Below are 24,811 nucleotides of genomic sequence, written 5' to 3' on the forward strand. Positions count from 1 at the left end.
AATAGGAAATATCACCCCTTGTCCTTTGCTAAACAATATTAAGTGCCTAAAGCCTATCATCTACAGAAAAGAACTAAATAGGGAAAAAAGTTGTATTTGCATGTCCCCTTTTCTGACAGCCTCACCTTGAAAAGCACTGTTGAAGTTACCTTTAGCTCCCGTCTCTTGAGTTTTCCATTTGATTGTGTCATATAAGTTATAAACAGAATTGTAAAATGAACAGTAAAAAGCCCAGCCCAGGATACTATCTTTAAAGAATTTAAACTATCGCAGCTTCATAGGCCCTGGTGATGCTGAGTTTAAATCGATGGCTGGATCCTTGATAGTTTGCCCAGGGTTTGGCCTCCCCATCCTGTTATTGCTCCCTACCCCCTGTCTTAGCATGTTTTCAGGCAGCTGGTGGAGAAGCATCTCCATATGTCTCAGAATAAATGAACAATTTTGTAAGTAGATGTTGCTTTGAGGTGTTGGAGTCAAAGAAGTTGTTCATCTGGCCTGGGTTATAGAGGAGGTCAAATGAAAGGATCATTGTAAATATGCCTTCTGGCCCTTAAAAAAACCTGTTAGTTTGTGGGTTTGGGGGATCTTGGACAATTTTACACAATGTTTGCTCATAATAAGAACTGTAATAAAACTTCACTTTAAACTTTAAAAACCTTAAAAAAAAAAAAAGGAAATGGAAAGTCAAAAACTTAAGTGTAGTCTTGGCACGAGTGGTTGTACCTTGTTACAATTCTAGCTGTCTGTAAATGCACCTCTGGAAATCTTTTTCTAAAGAAATGAATTACCTAAGCTTGGGAGGGCTCTTCACAATATGAAATAGAAGTTTCAAAAGACGGGGGGAAACCTTTCTTTGTATCATGAACTGTATTTTAACTGTGCTTGACAAGTACAGTTCAGATATGTAGCCAAAAGATTCAAATGTTTACTCAAATCTTATCTGACCTGGAGAAATCTCCGAGTATGCCAAATTAGGCTGCAATTTTGTGATAACAAGATTCTTCAGGAAAATTACAGTATTTCTGATGGGTCCTAAAATAACGGCAGGGTAATCTGCTGCAACGTATTCAGCCCACTCTCTTCTGATCACGAAGGGATTGCGGAAGAAAAGTATGAAAATAGAAAATGTTGATTTCTTTTTTTTTTTTTCTCTTAAAGAATATCTCCAGCTGTGAAAAATACTGTATTTTTACTTCTCAATTCCAGAGGGTTTTGTTTCCCTCCTGACAGTTGTGGCCAATTTCCCCCCAGATAAAGGTGGTGCCAGACTCTCTTTTGCCAAGAATTCAGCCTGTCCAAATTGCCTTGTGTTAGCTGTGGGATGAAAGCACAGGCACAAGCTCACACGTCATCCATGGTGTGGCTACCTTGTCCTGTATCTGATCCTTGCCTCTCAGTTTATTCTGAGAGTTAGCCTCTTCCATTGGCACCCTATCTTATACTGCAAAGGGTGGAGTTTTAGGGGCATTTAGCAATCCCAACATGCAGGTTGGCACCTGAAGTATTTCTGAAAATATTTCTGAAATATTTTGTGCTTAATTGCCATTGAAACCTGAGCCAACCTACGTAAGCCCCTCTTCTAAAATGGGATGGAGGTGGCTGTAGCCTCTGAGACTTGTACCCAAAAACCCCATCCATGGGACTGCACCTTACACGTCTCCATCAAAGCAATGCCTTTACCCACTGAACACCACTTAAACATTAATGACACTGTCCCCATCTGGGCAATTGAATGCAGAAAGCTTTTCCTCATCTGACTGCAGGAATGGGAGGTAAGTAAGGTTTTGCTTTTGAAAAATCTCAAATAAGATCAAGTCTGGTTTTTGGCCTTGTTTTAGAGTTGGGCACAGGAGTGTGGCAAACTGACCTGCTCTCTGAGGCTCCTGGTGGGAGTTTTGCATCTATGTGACTTGGGTTGTGTGGACAATATCCTGGGACTGATGTTCCCAAGTCACTAGGGCACTTTCCAATGAGCACGATACCCTGTGGCAACGTGTGATGCACTGGTAGGGGCACAGGACCAATTCTTAACACTTTTTTATTGCTGACGTCGCTTTTCCAGGTTAGGCAGCTCTGTGTCTCTTGCTAGACAGAAGGTCTGTGCTGTGCAATAGGATTAACAATGAGCCGCCCTCTCTTGTCGTGCTGACTTCTGTCATTTCTTTGGACACTCCCTCTTCCCACCAGCCCATCTTGTGCTCCTGCCTCCTGCTGCCTCTTGTCGGTGTCACTGAGGGATGCTCCAGGGGCAGAGATCACCTTGCCTTTGCTGTTTCTGTACTGCCTGTGGCAGCCACACAGTCCTTTGATCTCCAAACCATTAAAACCACTTCTTTTTGGGTTACTTCATCCACCTGCAGCCCACTGTGGGGCTGAGTTAAGTAATTTTTGCAGACTCTTTTCTTGAGTCTCGAATGAGAAACTACTCAAGCACAGCAAGCCCTGTGAGTGCATACATAGCCTGCATGAGAGCACCACTGGAATTTCAAATGCTCTGATTAGATTGGAGAACCAAACTCGCATGAGTCACTCAGTAGGACTTGGGCGTTGCTCTGCCGTCGGTATCCTCTGAAAAATGCCCTTCTCTGGAAACAGCATCTTCATAGCATTCCACAAGTGCTCCAGTGGCTGGTGCTCATTTCATCCTTAATGTAAACAGCACAAAACCTGAGCTGGAATTTGAACACTCACATTGCACAGAATTAAAAGAATTTTCTTCGTTACTGCTCAGTAACAAAATGTCACTTCGTCTGGCCCCACGAGAAGAAGGTTTCGCTGTACCTCCTCCTGGGAAATTCCTCTTGGCTGGCAGTCGGGAGAACGGCAACGTTTTGAGCACTGCCGCAAGATGCTGCAATTACTGTACTTGTGTTTCTTTGCATTTCAAGCTGCTGTCTTAGTGTCAGCCTGTGCACATTAAACATGACAGTGCTCTGTAGACTCCTCAGTGATACCAGTATCTCTCTGACAAAAGCGGATTCCAGGAACATGGCTAGAGAGGAGATTTTTGGTTCTTCTGCCCCTCTCCTTTTTGCTGGTGGGACTAGTGGTGATTCAGGCGTGAATCTGGAGCCAGTTAAAAATACACCAAAAACCTGAGTGTAGCTATGCAAAACATTAAACAAAACCCAGGAACATTTCATAGGAAGGAATTGTGTGTGCCGCAGTTTTTTGATTAGATTAAAGAACTAGAATGAAGCAGTGTGATTCAAAGTGGTCACACAATAATAATAATAAATAATAAATAAAAGCTGCTCTGAAATCCTTTAATTGGAAATAAAAATCAGCTTTTGCTAAGCAACGTGGAGAGAGGGTACAAAGGGAGGGGAGGGAGCATGGATTTGGAGCCCCTTTGAATGATCTATTATGCTGAAACTGCTTTTATCTTTTGTTTAGTGCAGTTGTTGAATACAAAGTTGGCTTCATCTGTGTGACATGTGTGGCAGACGCCTCTTTGGTCTGTGCATCCTACAGGGTGCAAAGGACCAGCTGGCTCAGCAAATTCCTCCTGGCATTATTTGCTGCTTATCTTAATACGGTGTGCAGGGATCCTCTGACATCCTTGGGAAAGATGAACTTGCACAAGAAGAGGGAGGCTGGGGAGGAGGGAACAGGGAGAAGGGAGGTGAGGTGCAAAGAGACAGCTGCCTCCCGGCATCCCAAGGAGCTTCTTATGGTTCCCACATCCCAGCATGGGCCATGGAGATGCTTTCCCTGCCTGTCCCCTGCCCTCAGTCTGGCAGCAGGTATGTCCCATTTGATGAATGGACAAACCCCAAGCCACCTGCATGCTAAGTGCTTTGGTTAGGCAAGCTTTCCTAAAACCACCTCCCACCTGTCCCCAGGCTGCTTAGCAGAAGCGGAGCCTTTTCTCCTGTTACAGGGTTTCTGACAAGCTCCTTCCTATTTATTGTCATCATTGCTTGGCCACTTTGGACTCCCCGTGTCACTCCAGTTTAAGTGAAAGGCAGCACAAGCAGTAGGCAGCAGGAGAGTTATTTACCCATCATATGATGGTGACTGACCTCCTGAGAAATGTGTGACCTAGTGGTTAATGCCGGCTTGGACGATGGGTGGTGGACATTTTTTTTCCCTCCTACAAGATTTAACAAGACTCCTCTCTGATGCAGGAAAGCCTGATCTAACTCGAAGACTGTCCTGTAGGTGGAGTCACCCCTATGCTGCAGAGCTATATAAATATAAGCCTGTCCATCTACAGAGGTGGTAAGTGTGAAGGTCATTCTAATCAAGCTGATAAAAAATACTTACTTGGATTGAACTCCCCTGGAAAACTCTGAAAGTGATTTTGCTCCAGGAGGGTTCTGGCATGGGACATTCGCAGATGGCACATGGCGTATTTTTCATTTCCGATCTGCGCCTGTAATAACCTTTATGGCTGAAAGAAAAGTCGACAACTTACAATAAAGGTGCTATAGCCAGAAAAAAAAATATAATTCTAATTTATGGTGATTTAAACACACTGTACCTGCACTGCCATTTGAAAACCATGATTGTAAAAGAACTATAACATGAAAAACGTGGGGAGGAATTTATTAAAGGCCAGGCCACTTTAGCAAAGCCAAGATCTGAACTGCCTGAAATGTAATGTGGTGCTTATAAACTAAAGGCATAAGTTATTAACTTAACCTAAATGATTTCAGATTTGTGTTCAATGGACTTGGTAATTATACCAAGGAATTTAAGCTGACCTCATCAAGCCTGCTTTCTCTTTTAAAATGTATTTCTGTGTCAATTAAAATGCCTGAGTATAAAAAGCAAAGTTTTTATAGGCCCAGCCATACAAATTCATTATCGCGCTATTATATACTTGGCAGTCTACAAATATGCCAGTGATTAACTTAGTGTGCATTAGCTGCCAGTGTTGCAGCATTTCAGATAAGTGTGGCTATTGTCTACACTCAGCTGACTGAAATTGCCATGGATATAGACCTTGGATATCCTGGAGAAAGTAAGTCCTTTCCGGCTGATAGCGGCTGCCTGCTAGATGAAGCTTATATTGGATACGGAAGCATCACAGTCAATAGACAGATAACTGTTCTTGGAAAATGGCTGCTGGAGAGGCAGGTTTTCTGCATGGTGCCGGACAGGGATGGCAAATTCCCAGGCTAGGATCAGTTCTCGCCTCTGCCCATGCATGGCTGGATAGCTTTAGTCAACAGCTTCCCTACTCCATGTGTTTCCATCATTATATTATTCCCATTTTGTTCCATTTATATGTCTGCTTTACATTGTAAATTTTATGGGGCAAGGACTGTTTTTATGAGTGGCTGTTATTGTATTATTGTAAAATATTATCAGCTAAGCTGAAATTTCTCTAACACTTGTTTCTGCTCCTCTGTCTTACTACCGTGATGGCAGTGGTGGTGGGGAGATGAAGCAGATCACCACCAGACACCAGGACCCAGGGAAAAATACTCCCCCCCTTTCAATCCCATCATTAAAGTGGTGAATCAGGCCAAGAAAGGCTAAGCACCATGTCCAGGGGACACCCAGGAGGGCAGAAGCAAAGCAGGGCACACCCCAGCCCTCCAGCTTTGCAGTTCGGTGCCATAGCTGTAGACTTATCCTTTCCCTCTGTACCTTCAACATTGTTTAGTTAAAAAAATACAATAATATCTAACTGGCTTGGTAAATATTTCAAAATACCTAATATAAAACTCAGTAAAGTGATAATGTCAATAGGGGAGGAAACTATTTCCTCAGCGTAATGGGCTCTTTCTGTCAGATAAATGCTGGAGCAAAGCCTTGAGCTGTGATGGTAATATGCATCAGGGCAGGCCCAGGGGAGAACTGCTTGATGCTGTGACTGGGTATTTTTTCGCTTGTGCTCTATGTGTTGGCATCTGGGAGCTTGTTTTCTGGAGGTGCTGAGTAGCCACGTTCCCTATGGGAGATGGTGGTGCTCAGCACTTCCAAAAATGAGGCCTCTAAAGATGAACCCTGCTGTCCTCGGCTGAAGGTGAGTGACAGCTGCTCAGCAAGGCCATGTTCTGGAGTAAATCTCTGAAGGAGAAAATATAGGGCTTTTCCTCTGCTGTTTGTCTGGGTTCCATCTGGAGCAAATCCCAGGAGGTGCGGTGGGAGAGGCAAACCTTAGCCTCAGTGGCTCAGGAGGCCATCCTGTTCTTGCATAATTTTTGCCTGGAGCAAGGGACTCCCAAAATGCAGACACAGTAATCTGGGGAAGCATAAGGTTGGGGTTCCCAAGCTTGCTGTTCTTTTTTCCTCCATCGGTGGCAGCTCTTGGCTCCACACATCCCCCTGAGATGAATGCATCTCTCATCCTGCCTGTACTGCAGTTGGGAAGCCAGTCCTAGAGAAGCCATCCGGGCTTCACGTCCATGTCCGGGCTTCAAGACATCATGTAGGTGAGATGAACCTTACTCTAACTTTAACCTTATGAAAATTAGGGACCTAGCCTAGACGGCTAACCAGGTCCCTCTTCAGTCAAAAGTGAGGGCAGCTACGATGACAAGACCTCCAGCTTAGATACTGGTTTTAGGCTGCCCATCCTCTGGAGGTGCATAGGCATGTAGGGGAGAAAGCTAGGCTGCTTGCTGACATTAGAAACTCATTTTCTCTGAAGGTAGAAGATGAATTCCACCTTGACTGCATTAGCTGATCAGTAATATGCATCAACTCTCAAAGGCCACCTAAATATGAGCTAGTAGCATAGTGGTCTCCAGGTGTCTGATCTGTAACTGAGACCTGATCTGGATAACTGATAACCCCTCCAGGCACAGAATATAATAGACCAGGACTAAGAAGCATCAATGAAATCATGTATATGAAATGATCAGTTCTTTCTTAGACTATAAACAAAATCAGGCAATGTAAAATGAGCCATGTTCTATTTTTTGGGGTTTTTTCTTTAAAAAAAAAAATACCTGATGAACATATCTGCATATGAAGTCTGTCTATGATTAGACTCGACCAGCTTGGAAGGAGCCCAGAGATTTCTGTATGTGCTGGTTTTGGCTCAGATAAAGTTAATTTTCTTCATAGTAGCTAGTATGGGACTATGGTTTGGATTTGTGCTGAAAACAGTGTTGATAACACAGGGATGTTTTTGTTATTGCTGAGCAGTGCTTATACAGAGCCAAGGCCTTTTCTGCTTCTTCCCCCACCCCACCAGCGAGCAGGCTGGGGGGGGCACAAGAAGCTGGGAGCTGACCCCAACTGACCCAAGGGATATCCCAGACCATATGATGTCACGCTCAGTATATAAAGCTGGGGGAAGAAGAAGGAAGGGGGGGACGTTCAGAGCGATGGCGTTTGTCTTCCCAAGTCACCGTTAGGCGTGATGGAGCCCTGCTCTCCTGGAGGTGGCTGAACACCTGCCTGCCCATGGGAGGTGCTGAATTAATTCCTTGGTTTGCTTTGCTTGCGTGCGCAGCTTTTGCTTTACCTATTAAACTGTCTTTACCTCAACCTACAAGTTTTCTCACTTTTACTCTTTCAATTCTCTCCCCCATCCCACCGTAGGGGAGCGAGCGAGCGAGCGGCTGTGTGGCCCTTAGCTGCCAGCTGGGTTTAAACCACAACACCATACCAAGTTGTGCATTGCTTTAATAGATTTTGCTTTATATTTCAGGCAATGATGGAGCCAGAAGACACCGTTGTTTTTACTTAGTGACACTGCAATGTATACCCATACGAAGCTTGCACCTGTGGGCCATGGTGAATATTATAGTCTCCTCATTTTAGCCAGCCTGCGCACAGTCTTTTTCTGGAAAGGCTTACTGCTTATGGTAAGCTGAAACAAGAGAGAGCTAGGAGGGAGATATGTGCATTATTATTGTTTTACAGCTAGAGAAATAAGAGAGGGAGGAGTTGTTTGTGGCAAAGGCAAAGACTAAAGGCAAATTCCTATTTTGCTTCAAGCAGGAGATGACTATGAACATCTCTGGGAAGGAGATCAGTCCCACTTGGGAGGTAAAACACTTTGGGAACACAAGCATCTTTGTGGGTTCCTTCAGACAACACCTTGTAGCTTAGGTGTGGCAAATTCCAAGGCATGAATGGAGGGTGATGTGTTAGAGGTCCTGATACATATTTTACTCCTGAGCAAATAAAACTCAATTATTGAAGTTTTTGGAATGAAGGAGGACAATTATGTATGCAGGGGAATATTTAACACAGCTAGACATGTCACAAAATGAGACTCAAACTGATGCATTATTATTTAATTAGTATTGCTCCGTTTAAGCAAGCCCATTTGTACTTGTACATATCACAAGCCCTTAATATAATCCATTCAGGCACTATAATGGCACAGAAACAAACAATTTAAAAAAATGTACCTTTTTGTAAATGGAATAGTAAAAAGTCTGCTCTGGGTCCAGTGAAATCCTTGTCTCTCAGTAGGGGAATTTGGCAGTATCCATCAAAAAAATCACATAGGAATTGTCCTGCAAGTTTGGATTATTTAGGTACTCAGGGTATATTGAACCTGGTACTTCAACTGCGCCTCCCTGTGCTAGAGGCCTGGTTGCCAGAAGCGGATGCAATACCATGTTCATAAACCATGTGTTGTCCTGTATCTGTCAGGGAAAAAACAGCCCCTCTCTTGAACATACCTATAGATTTATACCTAAGGTAGTTCTGACAGTGTCCCTGCTAGAGTGCTCTCAGAATGGGGTCACATCTCTTCGAGGCGCTCATGGCACCATCTCTGCTCCCCTCTGTGCCCAAATAACTCTCTGTTGGACACAGTAGGGGGAAAAGGTGGGGACATGACCTCCAGATCATTGTCTTGAAACATCTGCAGGTCTACTGGGAGTTCTTGAGTGAAAGGATTTCAGTTGTGTTACAACCCAAAAGTTGCCAACCTGTTCAGGTACCTTAATCCTGCATAGATGTATTTAGATGAACCTGGACCTTCCTTTGGCTGTCTTTTGAAATGCTAGAATCTGATTTTACACCTAAAATAAACAAAAATAATCTAGTCCTTATCACTGTTGCTCTTGCCAGACATGAATTGTCCAGTGATGCTTACCTGAGTCTGAAGACAGCCTACAGATAGCTCCAGGGAAATAGAGAACATGAGTCAATCCTCAATCTGGTGGTAGTGCTACAATGCCATGGCATTCGTGCTGGTCTTGATATTAACCACTATGTAACTTATCAAATTGCCTATAAAAACAGAGTGTAATTGACCCCATCTTTGGGAGGGGAATTATCAAGATCCCTTCCAGTCCTGCTTTCTATGATTTTTCTATGAAGATGTGCACGCTGTGCTGGCATAGTCAACAGCAAGATGGAGAACCTGGGAGAGTATCACCATTTATTTTTTCCTCTGGGAAATCATGGACTTCTTTTATTTTTTTGCCACTGCAGCCATTCATTATCCTTGCTTAGCCTCCCTCCTCTCTGTCTGCTGCAGGCACCAGTGAGGAGTTCAACAAGATGGCAGAAGCCCTCATGCCATTTATATTTGATGTAATAGCTTGGGACATGTGGATGTTTTTTCCCCCCAAACTAGAAACATGCTGTGAAAGTAGATGCCTGCTAACTCCCTGCCTGCTGAGCCAATGGAGCGAGCACAAGGGAATGTTTGCTAATCTAATGGGCTTCTGGCGCAGACCCAGCCCCAGGTCCAGCCATGCGAGACTGGATCTGTCCCCACTGCTGCTTCAGTTTCGAAAGGGCTGAGTAAGAGGGGTGCACTCCCTTTCATGCGTTTCATCCTTTTGGCAGGGAAGAGACACGGAGGTAGTAAGTTGTAGAAAGGGAGATGATTGTGCAGCATGATGGAAAGAGGGGGAGAAGCAGAGTTAAGTTGGCTGTTGATGATAAAACTGCTCAGAATATCTCCCCATGCCTAAATCAGTGGCACTCTTAAGGACTTGAATGAAAGTACTGCAGTGCCATGACAGGCAAGCATTTGTTTTCCTAGCCCAAACCTAGGCTATGCTGTGAACGATCTGGGCCAGAGACCTGGCCTGACAGCCTTGTTTGTCATTAGAGGAGGTTGTGACAACATCCATTAATCTTTTTTAAATTCTTCTCTTACTACGTATTTTTTTAAAGAGGGGCTTCTAGAATGAGCAATTTTGTCTCTATTTCCAATGATCAGTCTCTGTGAAGTCAAGTCCTTATTTATTTATATAGGGTTAATATTTGTGAGCCTCATCGGTAACGTGGCTGATAGCTTTCTGTCAGGTGCTGCCATCCATCTCAGTTGGGTCTTTCAGAGGAGGCTAGTGGCTTGAAGTGAGCAGTGCTTTTCTTTGACTTTGTAATAATTTGAGTGGCTCATCAAAAAGATCAAAATTTCTCCTTTGTTAAATCACTCACCTGCATGTGAGAAATCTGCCTGTAACACTCACTGCCACCAAGCAGTGCCTTTTCTTTCTCCTTTCCACTGAAGAGAGATGCACCTCAAATAGTTAAACTGTCCTGATTGCCCTTCCTCTCCACCTTGGCCTGGGCACCAAGTGAGGAGTGCACTTCATAGCGATACACAAACATGACTGCTGTGGTGTAACTGTGGCATGTTTGTTAATTATCAGTAAGCAATAGCATAAGCCATGTTTGCTACTAGAATGACATTGGGGTTACTGAGTCCCATGGCAGCTCCTGGCAGCCTGGTCTTCATGTGGCATTATTCATGGAGATCCTACAGCTGGCCACGGTGAGTTCAGAGCACTCCCAATAGAGCAAAGTTTGCTTTGTAGAGAAAATGTCTCCACAAGTGTGTGTTGGATGGTTGACTGGATGGTGCATGACTCTGAGATGCATTGATTTTAAAACAAAAAATGTTAAATATAGCATGATGGCCAAGAATAGTGCAAATTGAGATTCTAAATATAATCAGCATGGAGTTTGGCCTTGTAGGGTATTGGCTTAAATATTCATCATCAACACCAACCTTCATATTAATGAAAAATATTAAATATATGGCTCACCATATCCAGTCAGTGCCATCCTGGATACAATGCACTTATGCTAACTGAGTGGAAGACCTTCTGGACAGCTACCAGACAGAAGAAGCCATTGAGGAATCTTTCCCTGCTAAATATTATGTCTGTTGTTGTTGAAGACAGCTGACTTTGAATGGGTTTTGTGCAGAGATGTTTTGAGGAGGATCTAGAAGTCCACAGATGGTGTACTTTTGGATTTGCAATATCATGGCTTGATCTTTTGACAAGAGGAGGGAGAGACCACTGAAGCACTCAGCTTCTCTGAGGCAAGGGCAGCAATTTCTCACCTGAGCTCCTGAGAATATCTGGCAGGCTGGAAGTCCAGGCCAGGTCCTCCTACAAATGGTGAGACTGCATTGAGGGGAAATGTTCTCAAAGGGTGTTTGTTTTTCATAGTTGATTGCTTTCTGTGCTTTTTTTAGGAGTAAAAGTGTTTGGGATTAGAAAATTCCTGTGGCTCACCAGTGTTTTGGCTTTACTGCCATCTAACCCTAAGGAGTTAGTTGAGAAACCAGAGCTCCAGGCACCTCTGGAAGTAGCTATTGGAGCAACTGATGCCTTAGTAGAGCTGAAGGACTCTTTCCAGGCTGCAAAGAGATGGGCAGTAGCATTCCGTATTGTCCAAACAAGATAATCTGGCATGAGCTTGACCTCAGGGTGCCCTTGCAATGAGCTGGTGGGCACCGGAAGGGGAGACGGGACCACTGTGGGACTCTGTTTAATCACTCTTCACAGCTCCCATCAGGGCAGTTATCTGAGCACCTTTGTCCTGCAGAACAAAGTACTAAAGGTTGTGCTTCTGAAGTTCACAGACTGTCTCAGAGCCAATAGGACTTTATGTTGCCAACACACCCCCAGGGGGGATCATCTGAGACTGCCTATCAATGTAAACCAGCCACATGATGCAATGAGTGAGGCAGCGTGGCTGGAGACCATCCTGCTGGTTGTCATCCAAACCATGTGGACTGTAGTCAGTTGCTCCATTGCCATCTCCTCAGAGAGCCGGTGTTTACAGAGCAGGTAGGTTTTGCCTGGAACCAGCATGTCATTTCTTCCAAGCAGGGAGTTAGGGATCAAGAAGAAACAGGAACCATTGAAGTGGTAAAAACTATAACTAGGTGTCTTTGCATGTGGTGGGTCAGCTCCCACGTGGTGCTATGCTTTCTGAAATCCTACTGAAATGGGGGAATTCTGGAGGATGTTGGAGCTCTGGGAGATTAGTTTCACTCCGTGGCTCTTCCATAGACCTCTGATGATCACCTTGAGCGGCTGATTGGGCTTAACAATCATGCTTTTAATGGTGATTCCCTTGCATTTGCATGCTATATGCATGAACAGTTCATCCAGTCCTGTCCAGTAGGACTGATGCAGACTCCAGGGAGCAACTTCAGTGATTGCTGAGGCAATCCTTTTGGGTTTGCTGTCTCCATGGACAAGGACAACAGTCAAGAAAGGAATTCTTGATCTACTCTCTGGGCCTCTTTCCTCCTTCTTTTAAATGAAGGTGATACTGCTTTTCTCTTTTCTGTTTAGATTGTTGGCTTTTTGAGGCAAGGGACATTTCTCACTCTTTATGTTTACTACTTTGTACAATATGTGAACACTGATCTGCTGTGCCTCCTGTTATGTGTATATGAATGACCTGGTACAAAGGGCTTCAAACTACCCAACAAAAAATACAGTAGACATGCTTTTCAATAGTGCCTTTGCCACACTGAAGCCAACAGCTTGTTAAATTAACTAAAAACTAAAGGGGGAGCAGAACTTAACTCCAAGCAGTGTGCAGTGCACAGTGGGGTTGGCAGTGCTGAACTTTCATGATGCTTACACTCCACCACCTCTCTGCCCTATAGCCTGAACACTCCTTGGGGCTGCCACACCCCCCAGGGCTGCCTTTTCATCCGTGGCCAAGATGGCAGGTGCTGTTTGATTATTACTCATTCCTTTTTTTTATTACCTTTGACATGTTAAAATATTGTTTCATGATTTACTCCACTTTGTATTTAAATGTAGTGATTGGAATATCTTTTTATATTAGACTGCAGTTTTACTTTGAAGATGAAAAGTGCCATGTATTAAATTATAGTGCAATAACTCATGGGTCCTGTTATTCACAGTCTGCATAACCTGTACTTGAGAAGCAGCATGCTGGACACTCTTCACATGTGTACCTGGATGCCTTTGTTGCTCCTACAATTGCATTTCTGCAGCAAACAAACTGAAAGCATAAAGAGTATGAGGTCCATCCGTGTCCTCACAGCCGATACCAGCAGAGCCTCTATTTTGCCTCCTGAAGAAAAAAGAAACCCAGCATCCCAGCAAAACCATATCTACCCATTTTAGGAGAAGGTCATAGACTAGGCAGGCTGAAAAGGCCATTCAGCAAAAATAAACAGAGGGAAATATGACCATCTGTGCTCATCTGAGATGAGCAAATGGTATTTGGCATAGTCATAGTCACAGCTGAGTACCATTACCTTCTGTCCCCTCCAGAGAGGGAGTGTGAACTTCACCATTTAAGCACCAGGAGGTTTTGCAGTTGAACTGGCACCGTGAGCTGTGAAACCTTGTTGTGTGAACCACAGTCTTCACTGCACAACTCTCCCTGTCTATTTGTGACTTTTCTAACCCTTGTGTGTATGTAAAAAGCAGACAATATGAACCATCTCTGGTGTAACTCCCATCACCTCCTGTGGCTCACAATTACCCTGAATTTGCCCCAGAGGGCCAACGGTGTGGCTCACTGTCACGCCAGAAAGCTGTGAAGCTTGGCATTACGAGGAAACTTACTCAGATACTTTTGATGGAGTTGGTGGCCAAACTCTAGACAGCCGTCTTAGAGCTCTTTAACACATGTTTCCTCCCGTCTTTGTGGTTGGTTGGTGACATGGCGTCTTGAAGGAATAGTCCAGAAATAGGGGGAAAACTCCAAAGGAAAACAGAATGGTGTACAAAGGGAGCTCTGGTGAAAGATAGCATGTTTTCCTGTGGAGTGATGCTGTGAGGCTTTCTTCTGCCTGACTCCAGTTAAGCCCAAATTGTCATGCAGTCTTGGCTTGCAAGACCAGATGTACTCTGTGTTTCACTGATGGACTCCAAGCACCTTCAGGCATGAGGTAAGGGCATTTTCAATAGCCCATGGGCCCGAGCTCTGCTGGTGGTAGTGTTTGGTTCAGCTCTCATGTAATGCTGAGTACAAAGTTTGTGGTGTGAAGAGCTAGTCCGAGGCTGAGACACCAAGTTCAGCACAGCCACCTAGTCAACTTATTTATACTTTTCTTAAATTCCCAGCTCCTGGAATCATACGGTTAAATCTGACTCCCAACTTTCATTAAAAGTAAAGATAGGAGTGTGACTATAGAAAAACTGTCAGGATGAGTCTTGCTCAGGACAAGTCTTGGTTTATCTGTTTATCAGACAGATAAACCTGTCTGACTTTGAGGTGGCCTGATCTCTGGTTAAGCAAACCTGGCTGGGGGGCTCAGGCTGCAGTTACAGATGGCTCTTCTACAGATGTCTTCCAGGACTGCTCACTCGTGGCTCCATCAGCTTCTCTCCCCACTCCCTGGGGGATTACGGCTGATGCGGCAGCACCTAGTCACCTCCTTGTACTACACTCTTTGCCAGATTTGTGAAAAAAAGTATTTAAAAGAAAAAAAAAATCTACCAAAAAATACCATCATGCCAGATGGTCTGAGGTATATATAGCTAATAGTAGTAAAACTGCTCCCCTACTTCAGCTGCCGACGTGCACACCTGACTGTAGGTTTTACAGTATCACCAGTGATAACCATGGGCATGGTTCAGTTTCCTAAATACAATATTTAGGCAACTTTTCCTGCCACTTGAAGTGCCGTTGGGTAGCTGAGACATCCTCATGGGTCGGGCAGATGTGACCCACTGGAGACCTGTGCCTCTCTGCAGTGGCAGCAAGGTCCAGACAGGACAAGCTAAGATAGCCCAGATGGACACAGTACTTAGACACCTAAATTGTACCTCATGTTTTCAGACAATTTTCATTGTATGGATAAAATGGTGTGGCTTTTGAAGTACACAGGCAGTTATATTGATACAAAGTGGCTGGATGTGACTCGGGCACACAATTGCATTTCTACAGCCAGAGTGTGCAATCTGATGTTCATGCTGCCCATCTGCTGACCACAAGAGAATGAAGATCCTAACCTGGAGAGCAGAAATGGGCAAACAACCCACATCTGGCATAAAGTCTTCCCGGACTGGATAATTTCCTTGAATACATTTAGATACATTTGAATCTGGGTTTGGCTGTGGGGTTTTTGGGGGGCTGTGGTGGTTTTTTTAATTAGGGTACATTTGTGTTCTCTGGCCACAGTGCTTTTGACGGAGGACTAGACACCCTAGAACTCGGTTTATTGAGTGGTTGAGCCATGATCCATCTACGTTGGCATCAAGGACAGGACATTTTTATAATTGTGCAACTCCATCTGCACTAAGGCGTATGCCAGTGAAATGTAACTGCTTCTAAATGAAAGGATCACATGGATTTGCATAATATATATAGGGATATAGCACACAGGAACATGAAAAGTAGTAATGGGCTTATCTAGTTCCTACCTGTCAGCCGAGATACCGCAGCTATCCTTGTGTATATTCTTTGCCTATTTCTGTTAAAAGACTTTCAGTTTAGCTTACCCCTTTTTCACTGAGACATAAGCTATTTTGCTTAACTCACAACAAGAAGCAATTAGTTACCTTGCCAGTTTAAGATGCTGTAACTCAATTGACTGATTGTGTCCTGGTGTTTTAGACCAAGTCTATCATGGCTGCAAATGTTAACTTAATTTAGGCACTCACCAAATGCTTGTTTCTGGCTGGGGTCCAGCTTTCAACAAATGTTTCAATCCTGAAAGATTTATTCATGGAGGATTGCTAATTTGCAGCCCTATTAGTTAGGACTCTTTCTCCAGCAGGTGCTTCTGCTGCAGGAAAGTTTTTCTGCTCTCTGGAGGGGGCTATGGGAGGAATACTGGAGCAGCACCAGCCCCCAGCGTACCCGTCCTCTCTCTGCCCTGAAGAATCCAGGGCTCTAAACAGCACTGCTAGCTGTGTAAGCTCATCCAGGCTTCAGATAACTCTTACCAGCAAGACCTTTGCATGGATTTGGACTTTGCATGGATTTGCAGAGATTTGGAGTAAAGCTGCATATATGCCTCAGTCAGCTGCGATGTGTAGATATGACTCAACATTGCACCATGCCCTGGCTGTTAAGTTGTCTTCTGGTGAACCAAGAAAACAAGAGAATTTTGGGATTTAGCCCCCCTCAGCCAGAGCCGCCTGCTTACTGCTTGCGGTTTTCCTGGAAGTCACTGACAACTTCTTATGCCTTGTGAGGGGGCTCGAAGTGACAAGCGACTGGGTGAACCCCCTCATCAAAGAATTACATTTTAGTTTGAATATATTGAATTACACCTTGAACAAGAAGCCAGAACAGACTCAAGAGCCTCTGCAAGGACTGTTGTTCTATGGTCACTGTCACCCCTGCAAGAGGGTGCGGGTTTCTACATAGACTTCAAAGGTGGGTTTGTTTAGGATCATGTTCTACCATCCCAAATGGACCTTTACTGAGCAAGGGGAGCCATGGATAGCACCAAGGCACTGGCCATGTGAAGAGCCTCACGGCATGATTGCGCAGGACCCAACCTTTATGGAGCACATCAGGACTCGGATCCAGAGTGGCATGGACACGTGGACAGAGTTGTCACTGGAAGGAAAGGCTTTCCAAATACACACAAAAAAAATGGGATTTGGGGCATAACTGGGGATTGAAAATCAGGCCACTGATCCAAAATGAATCAGTGCAGGTGGACAACTGAGGTAGGATCAAAGATCCCCACCCTGAAGATAAACATCAGTCCCTCTTAAGTAGATAGCTTTCCACAAGAAAACCACAATTCTTAAATCTTAGCCTGTTTCTGCCCCTGTCCCCAGGTATCCACTGTGTTGTGTCTCATGAAAAGGAGAGGAAGATTTGCCTGTCCTGAGCAGTGAGACTTCCACTGCTGCCTTTGGGAGAGTCTGTGCCAGAAAATATTTAAGGGGAGTATTCAAAGCAGCAGCAGTTCTCCTAGTGTTTAATTTCTCTAGTGAGAAAAGCACAGGGTGGGCTGCAGATGATCTAAGCATGTCAGTTGTCAGATGAAAGCATTTCCAAATGGCTTTCTGGTTATATTTATGTCTTCTGGCTGAAAATGCATTTGATATTTTTTTCAGATGAGGACTTTTTTTTTCCTGCCTGTCTTAGAAAGGGAATTTACTGATTAAAAGTCACTGCATTGACAGCACTGGAAATTGAAGTTCCTTTTTTATCTACAGAACAGGTACAGCCTGTACAGAGGCAGCATAAACCCGGCTGCTGATGTGTCTTAGCTCTGAACTGGGCTTAACAACCTGGAAGGAAGAGGGAATAAGCTGCTCCTCATGGCCCTGTTAGGTTGTTCTGCTGTTCGGATGGAGAACACTAGCTTTAAATCTGGGATAGGAGGTTTTGTTAATAGGATTGTCTGTTCAGCACGACCACAGCTGAAAACCTCTTGGTGGATTTGCAAAGAAGGTAACTGGATAGCTGTCAGGTACTGACAGGCATTGACCTTCTGAGTTGGATTTGAACGGCTCAATGATCGGCGAAAGACTTTTCCCACTTCTGAGAAAGTCCCTTTAAGAGGAAAGTGGTCTCCGTTTGACTGCAGAGGAGATCCTGTTACATACTTACAATGAGGATATCACTTTACATACAGGTCTCAGTCTTTTAACAAGCCTCTGAAAGAGGTCTTTGTCTTGTGATTTAGTAAGATCCACTTTTTTTGAAAGATCTGTGCCAAGACCTAAACATGTATAAACTGATTTGGGAAAAATAATTCCACAGCAAGGTAATCGGCTGTACCATGAAAAGCAAGGGTTGCCTTACCATTTGGTGTATAGACGCTGCCTCTGTTTGCAAACTTAGCCAATATTGTAAAAATCGACCTGTAGTAAGCAGCCTCCATTTTTCTTCCTCTAGTGGGGCCAAAATACCTTGAGAACAGTTTCTTCTGGTAGACTGTCAGGACACTGGATGTCAATGTAGTATAGGACACCTGTTTCTGTATACAGAAACAAAAACATAAACATGAAATTAATGGTCATTGACCTTTCAACAAGTATCTGTGTGCATGTAAGAAAAGATAGGAGGTGTATTTCTAGCATATTTTCCTCAGGAAATAAGACTTATATGATGGGAAATAAGACTTATACGATTTCCATGTCTGTGTATATATCCCCTTGCTACCTTCTAAGCCTGCTGGCCTGTTTCAATCAAATTTGACATGGGTCTCAAGACATTTCATTCCTAGAAGTTTCATTAAAATAGACAGTACAGAAGGCAAACTCTCTTAATGCCTTTCCTAGAGAAAGATTGCAGTGTTAGCATGGCTCTCCATAGACACCAGAGAATGCCTCCAGAGATGTCAAATTTGTGGAAAAACTGGCTTCACTAGTTTTGTTATCTGTGGAGTTATTTGGTGAATTATACGGAAAGGTGTCACTATAGGACTTGCTCTGTATGTCCTTCTGTCCCTGAGAAGGGGTGACTCAGGAGCTAAAGCACAAAGAGGAGATTTAAGCAACATGGATGATGCTTAGCCAACAAATCCTTACCGTGGTACGTTAAGGGAGGGAGTGGCTTTGCTTTTCTTTCCTTTAATTTTCACATGAAACTTAGTGGCCATGATATCTCCTATGATTACCAGGACCTCATGAAGATATATGTGTTAATCAGTTTAGATTAGGTTCCTTGAAGTCCGTGGGTAGATGTTTTGTACCAAAGAAACTTTGTACTTCAACAGGCAATGCAAAATAATAGAAGAAGATATGTTCCAAACTTGAAAATGCTAATGCTCAAAAACCCACAAAATACTGAGAGGAAAACTATCCATAGTTTGACTTGCTGGAGAACAGATGCAAGTTTTTGAAGCTTTCTCACTTAAACGTTGAAAGGTTTTTTTTGCAAAATGTTTCTTTCAGAGCTTTCCTTTCTTCTTCATTTTCTTTTTTTAACTAGCTCCAGTGCAAAGAACATAAAGCAAGTCCTTCAAATGAGTAAATTCCTCATTAAACCAGGATAGTGTTCTTTATAGAAGCCATTTTTCTCTTGAGCTGGCAAATTAAGTCCATATAACAGGGAGAGGTTTTGGTTGGGTAATCTTTACATAGCATACTGGTTTCAGTCTGTACATTGCACGTTATTAAAAAAAAAGTGGTGTCAAATATCTTAGGTGGTACCTTGCATACATGGCTGTTGAAATGGATGGTGAATCCTCTCTTGACTGTAAAAGACAGCCCCCAAAGAAAGCTCCAGCTGAAGCCCTAATAGAGGTCACAGTAGGACCTTTAGTGGCTCTGTGCCACTTGAGCCAAAGTGGTAATTCTTTGAGATGGCAGCTGTTACAAGCAACTATCTTCAGTAGGTCCAGAAAGTATATTTGACAGCATTGCATCTCCTTTTCAAAACATCTCCCATTCAGGGGACAAGCCCCATTTGCCCTATATTGTGGTTTGCTACAGAAGGAAAATTTTGGCAAGGTAGAGGATCTGCCACGTTGTGTGTGACTAGAGGCAATGCAGCACTGTCTGGGGGCTGTTTTCGTGCAAAAGCAAAAAAGTTCCCTAATGATTAATAATCGGGAGGTGTGGGGAAAGGGGAGAGAAAGAGACCAGCTAAATAGTTTCAGCTACGCAAAATTCATGTGGTCAGTAAATCAGTTAATAAACCTGTCTGTTGGAAATGCCCCAGTTTACACTGATCAAAACGTTCCAGCAGGCAGTGCCTCTGAGACCTTACAGCTCAGCAGAGAATTGCAAACTGTTAATCTGAAAAATATTAAGAAGCAAAGCACAAAATAAAACAACCCTCTCCCCCCCAGCCCTGAAGTCAAGTGTCTGTGGTTCTAAATGCACTTTGTCTATGTCACCCCAGCTGCTAAATGCTTTCTATTGATTTCTTTCTTACAATCTTTTTTCCCCTGTTTTTCGTACTTTTTTCCCCCCTCTCCCTTTACATTCAGTACACTTGTTCTATAGGTACAATGCATAGCTGTTTGTGACCGTTTGGAAGATCACAGCCCTTTCTGTTGCCTGAGCCAACACCACCTTGGGATGCAGATGCATTTGCGTTGTTCCAACAGGGGATACTCAGCGCAGCAGCAGAGCAAGAGGGGGGGGTATCATCATATCCCATATATATGCTTCCATTGCTTCCATCCATCCCTTTGCATATGGGAAGGAGCAAAGAAACGGGCATTTCCATCTGCATCAGTCCCACCGCCACACTTGTGCTGCATGTCTCAGAGACCCCCAAAAGGTCAAACAACCAGACTTTGCATGCTGCTGTATAAGGCTTCACTGAGACCGAAAATTAGTAAGTATCCCATAAAACTGGGCTCTTTTTCAGACCAACATGAATGGTTAAGTAACAGGGAGCTTTAGAAGATTTCATGCAGTGGCAATCTAGTTCGAATGACTCTGCGGCCTGTAGCATCATATAACTGTTTCGTCTTTTCCCTTGCCTGCTTCCCCAGGGAAGGAGCCCGCAGAGATTTTCCAGCTGTGTGGGAATGCCAGGGGAGCGCTGGTCGAGTGACATGCGAAGCAGTGCGCGTCGGTATGGGTTGGAGACTTCAGAGGGGATGTCTCGCAGGAGGAATTCCAGCTCCGGAGGCTTTAGTGTTTGTGCGGGTTGTTGTGACTGCTGTTGTTTTCTCCTTTGTTTTCTGCAGCTCAGTATATTGTTATAATACAGCAGGGCAGCATGGGAGTTGTTAAAGATGTTCCCCCCCCCCTTTAGGAGCAAAAGGGAATACACTTCCTCTAAGATGGAGGTAAAACATGGTGTGCAAAGGTATGAGCCACCTGGCTTGAGGTATATGGGCAAGCTGCTTTCTCCCCCCTCCCTGCTTTTTCACCATCCATCAGAGCTGAAATCAATTCAAGTGTCTTGGCCGCAAATTTGGTTAGTGAGGGGGAAACTATGCCTTTGTTCTGATGCTGGCAAACCTCAGCAAGCTTGATTATCTAAAATAAAACCATCTGCAGCCACTCTAATCAATGGCACATGCATAGCAGCAAAAGCTCTAAGCTCATGGCTTGTGTAAAATGTTCATTACATCAGACTGTTGTGCTGCGGGAAAGAATTTATGGGTGAGAGCAAGTGGCTTGGTATTACCCAAACTTGTCGGTGGGACACATGCCCCACTGTGTACCCTGTGACAGTTGTCCCCTCCAGTGGCTGGTCCAGTGAAGATGAGGCTACTGCAGCTACTGGCTGGAGGAATTGCTCTGAGTGCCAGGGTCGTTCCTGTGGCACTGCAGCTCCTGGATTCAGCACTCATTACATGGTGATGTTTTCATCAGGCTTGGAAGCCGAGGGCTTGTATTCAGCTCCTTGTCTCAGGGGCGAGGTGCAGCCTGCTGATACCGCCAACCATGTGGGTCTAACTGGTGACCATATTCTGGATCACAGAGCCTAACTTTTCAGGCATCCTTTGCAAGCTGGAGCAGATATCCAAGGTGGCTTGCCAGTATAGTAGTCAGCAATGCATTACCTACACATCTCTTGTCTTTTAAATGTGTCCCAGCCTGGACCAGAGCGCATAGTACAACCTTCTCCCTTGAGAAGCTCAATGCAGATACCATGTCTAGTTCCAAGAGAGTTTTCTTAAAAACTGATAGCAGATCAAGGCCAGGAATAAGTTCCCATGCTACTCCTATAATTCCCTTTTTCTACAGCCTTGTGCAATACAGCTAATGATGCACCTGCCAAGACCAAATATTTCCTCGGGCATGGAAAAAATATATCACTTCACCACTGGAGCCTGCCCTAACGTTATAGAAGTTGTTCACTGCCATCTTTTCCCATTTGCACTTTTCATGTCAAACTACTGTGCCAAAATTGACAGGCATGGCAAAGCTGTGACACTGAATCCATTACCTTGGCTAATGATAATCACAGCATCTATTCCTCTGAAAAGTATAAAATTCTGGTCCCCCATGGTCTCTTTGGAGCAACATGTAGCCTGGTACTCGTTAAAAATTTCTTATCTTTTTCCTCGTGTTTGAACAAATGTTGAACCTGGGAGATCCTCTCTGAGTTTGTGATCTTCCTCCTGCAAAACCCACCTCTTTGTTCAGCAGTACATGAAGTGGTGGTAGACACAGTTGCTTTGTATTCTGAGACAGCACTTAAAACTAGCCTTTTCCCTTCAAAATCTGATACACAGGTCAAAGGGGCGACTGGTCACATGGTTTCATCTACATGCGCTCGACAGCTCCCATCCTCTTCTGCATATTCATCACTGCCTTTTTCCCTGCAAAATGATGTACTTGAAAGTCTAGTCCACATCTGGCCACTTTGGGGACTGATTTATGATAGCAGAGATTTTTTTCAAATTGTATTAATCTTTACATATTGAGCGTGGCCCTGGGCTACAGCACATAGGTTTCGGGCTTGCATGCTTCTGTTTTTTGAAGGGTTATGATGTTTATAGTAAAGATTGATTTAATCAGACAAAATCTCCCAACCTAGAACCAAATCCTAATTTAGCAAACCAAATCCACTCAGCAAAGCATGTAAGCACATGCTTTATGGCAAGAAAGTGCTTAAATTGTGATAGGGTCAACAGTTTTGAAGGATTTTCTTAGGGAGCTCTGCTGAACTGGATAGGGTAAGCGGAAGAGAAAATCTCTGCTACTTCTTGCACCAAAGTTAGGTCACTTAGGTACAGTGAAAGTGGTGGTGGGAGCCATGGTGATCAAAAGCAGGCTGGCTTCTTGTCTCTGCTCACAGGGGCCGGTGCAGTATTGGTGATGAAAGCTTGACAAGGCTTTTTGCAGTCCCACTGGCTACTGTCCCACCAGCTGTAATGCATGCACCCAACTGTCCCACCAGCTTTAATGCGTGCAGTGGATCTGAGCACTTTGCAAGTAATTGCATTGCCCCTGCAGAAGATATTTTGCCAGGGTGACGTCTTCTTCTCCAGAGCAAATAGGGTAGCTAGGTGGAAAAACCCCTTCCAGCCTCAGACACAGGAACAAGACACCCTGCCATCGCTAATTTGCATCCATATGAGAACTCTTAGCCCACAGATCTGCTAGTTTAACCTCCACTGAGGAGAGGCTCAATTAATCCAGGTTGCCTCAGCCTGGGATCGTTCACAGGGGCAGCTATCATAGACCAGCTGTTAGGCTGAAATTTGTCGCCCTCCAGTAACTTTGCTCATGTTTCCAAGCCCTCAGATTTGCTACAGGCGTATATGCAGCTTTGATATTTACTTTTCTGTAACACTGTTTGACCGTTCACTGAAGGGAGATTCTGAATTTGACAACAGCACTCAGCAAGGGTGTGAATTTCCAAGTTTTACGCTCATATGTGCAGTTTGAAATTCATCCTGCTGTTGGTTAGTTACATAAGGCTTTCCAGGGAGGGAACAGGAGCGTTACCTTGACGTTCCTACAGCGAACCCACACAGCGTGAGCTGCAAACTGTGACTGCTCGCAGTGTACCGCTCAAACGATCTGCAGACTGATTATGATTCACCGAAGAAACCTGCAAATAATTTTAGATGAAGAGTCCAATCAAGAATCTATTTGCAGACAATTCACAAACACAAAAAGAAGTGAGATTCATTGGATAAATTATGCATTATGAATTATTCATTCAGCTCCAGTTAATGAGGTAAATGGTACTATCAGTGTTTAAAGTTAAGCTCATTTGTATATATTGGGCAGATCAAGGCCGAAGTAAGAGATGAGCTTTTGGGGGAATAACCTGGGCTCCACAGAGTTCAACAGCAGAACTACCAACTACGTGTGCGACCAAGATTTCATCCTTCAATTGGAACGTAACAGCATGTCTGTGCTCTTGAATCATTGGAAAAAAGAAGGTATTCCTAATGTCAGGTTTGGGTCTCCACATTAGATGCTATTCTACGGGACAATGAAACCAAGACATAAATCATCAGCAAGGAAAGAAAGCTTGAGGTGGCTTCTTTAAAGGTTTTGTGATGTATTCAGTATGGAGATTGGCCTGACCTGGAAATCTTGGGTCTTGACTGAGTTTTTGCAAGAGTTAAGTGATATCCAGGCATCCATCTGTGTTACAATATGGAAAAATCTTGTTGAAGGAGGAATCATGAAAATTTGAGAATGTTCTAAAGCTTTCCTGTTTAAATGAGCTAACTTTGACCAACATTTTAAGACTTCCATACTTAAACCTTGGCTTTAGACCAGCAAAGCTCTTAAGCACATGCTTGACTTTAATCACATGAGTAACTCTACTGAAATCAAGGGGAATACTTCTATGAGCAAATGTATATGTAAGCGTAAGTCCATTCAGAAAACCCAATGTAAAAGGTTTGGGTTTAGCCACTCAGAGATTTAATCAGAATTAAATAAGAGGTCGAGTAGATATTAATTTCTTCCAAAACATTTTTCTTTCAGAGTCTCAAGATGGATTTAATACCTTCATTTAATCACCCAAGTTTGAAAGTTTTCATTTCTAATCTCCTGCAACCTTGAATAGAAGAATTCAGAGAATTCTTCATGGAATTGATTATTACTTTACTGGAAAAGCCCTTAATCCCAAATCTAGATTTTCCTTTGTATTTTCAAATTTTGAATTTTAAAAAACTGATTTCTATTTGTTCCAGGACTTGGCATTTTTTATATGAAATGACATTGTCAAGAAACAGGTTTTTTGACATTGCTACACTAAATCTTTAGCAGGTAATGCTTGAAATTACAGGCCACAAATCTCGGTAAGTGCTATTTACTAACATGATAATTGTGGAACAGTCGAT

General features: G+C 43.7%; 1 long non-coding RNA gene across 1 annotated transcript in view; it reads left to right on the forward strand.

Annotated features, from left to right (window-relative positions):
• The first annotated feature begins 11,895 nt into the window (after positions 1 to 11,895).
• LOC128143616 (uncharacterized) overlaps positions 11,896 to 24,811 on the forward strand; it is a 31,110-nt gene continuing 18,194 nt past the window's right edge. Inside the window, exon 1 of the long non-coding RNA XR_008235830.1 lies at positions 11,896 to 11,966. This is a non-coding gene — a long non-coding RNA (uncharacterized LOC128143616). The remainder of the gene's footprint in view (positions 11,967 to 24,811) is intronic.

This window comes from Harpia harpyja, chromosome 1 (genome assembly GCF_026419915.1).
Source record: "Harpia harpyja isolate bHarHar1 chromosome 1, bHarHar1 primary haplotype, whole genome shotgun sequence".
Taxonomy (NCBI): Eukaryota; Metazoa; Chordata; class Aves; order Accipitriformes; family Accipitridae; genus Harpia; species Harpia harpyja.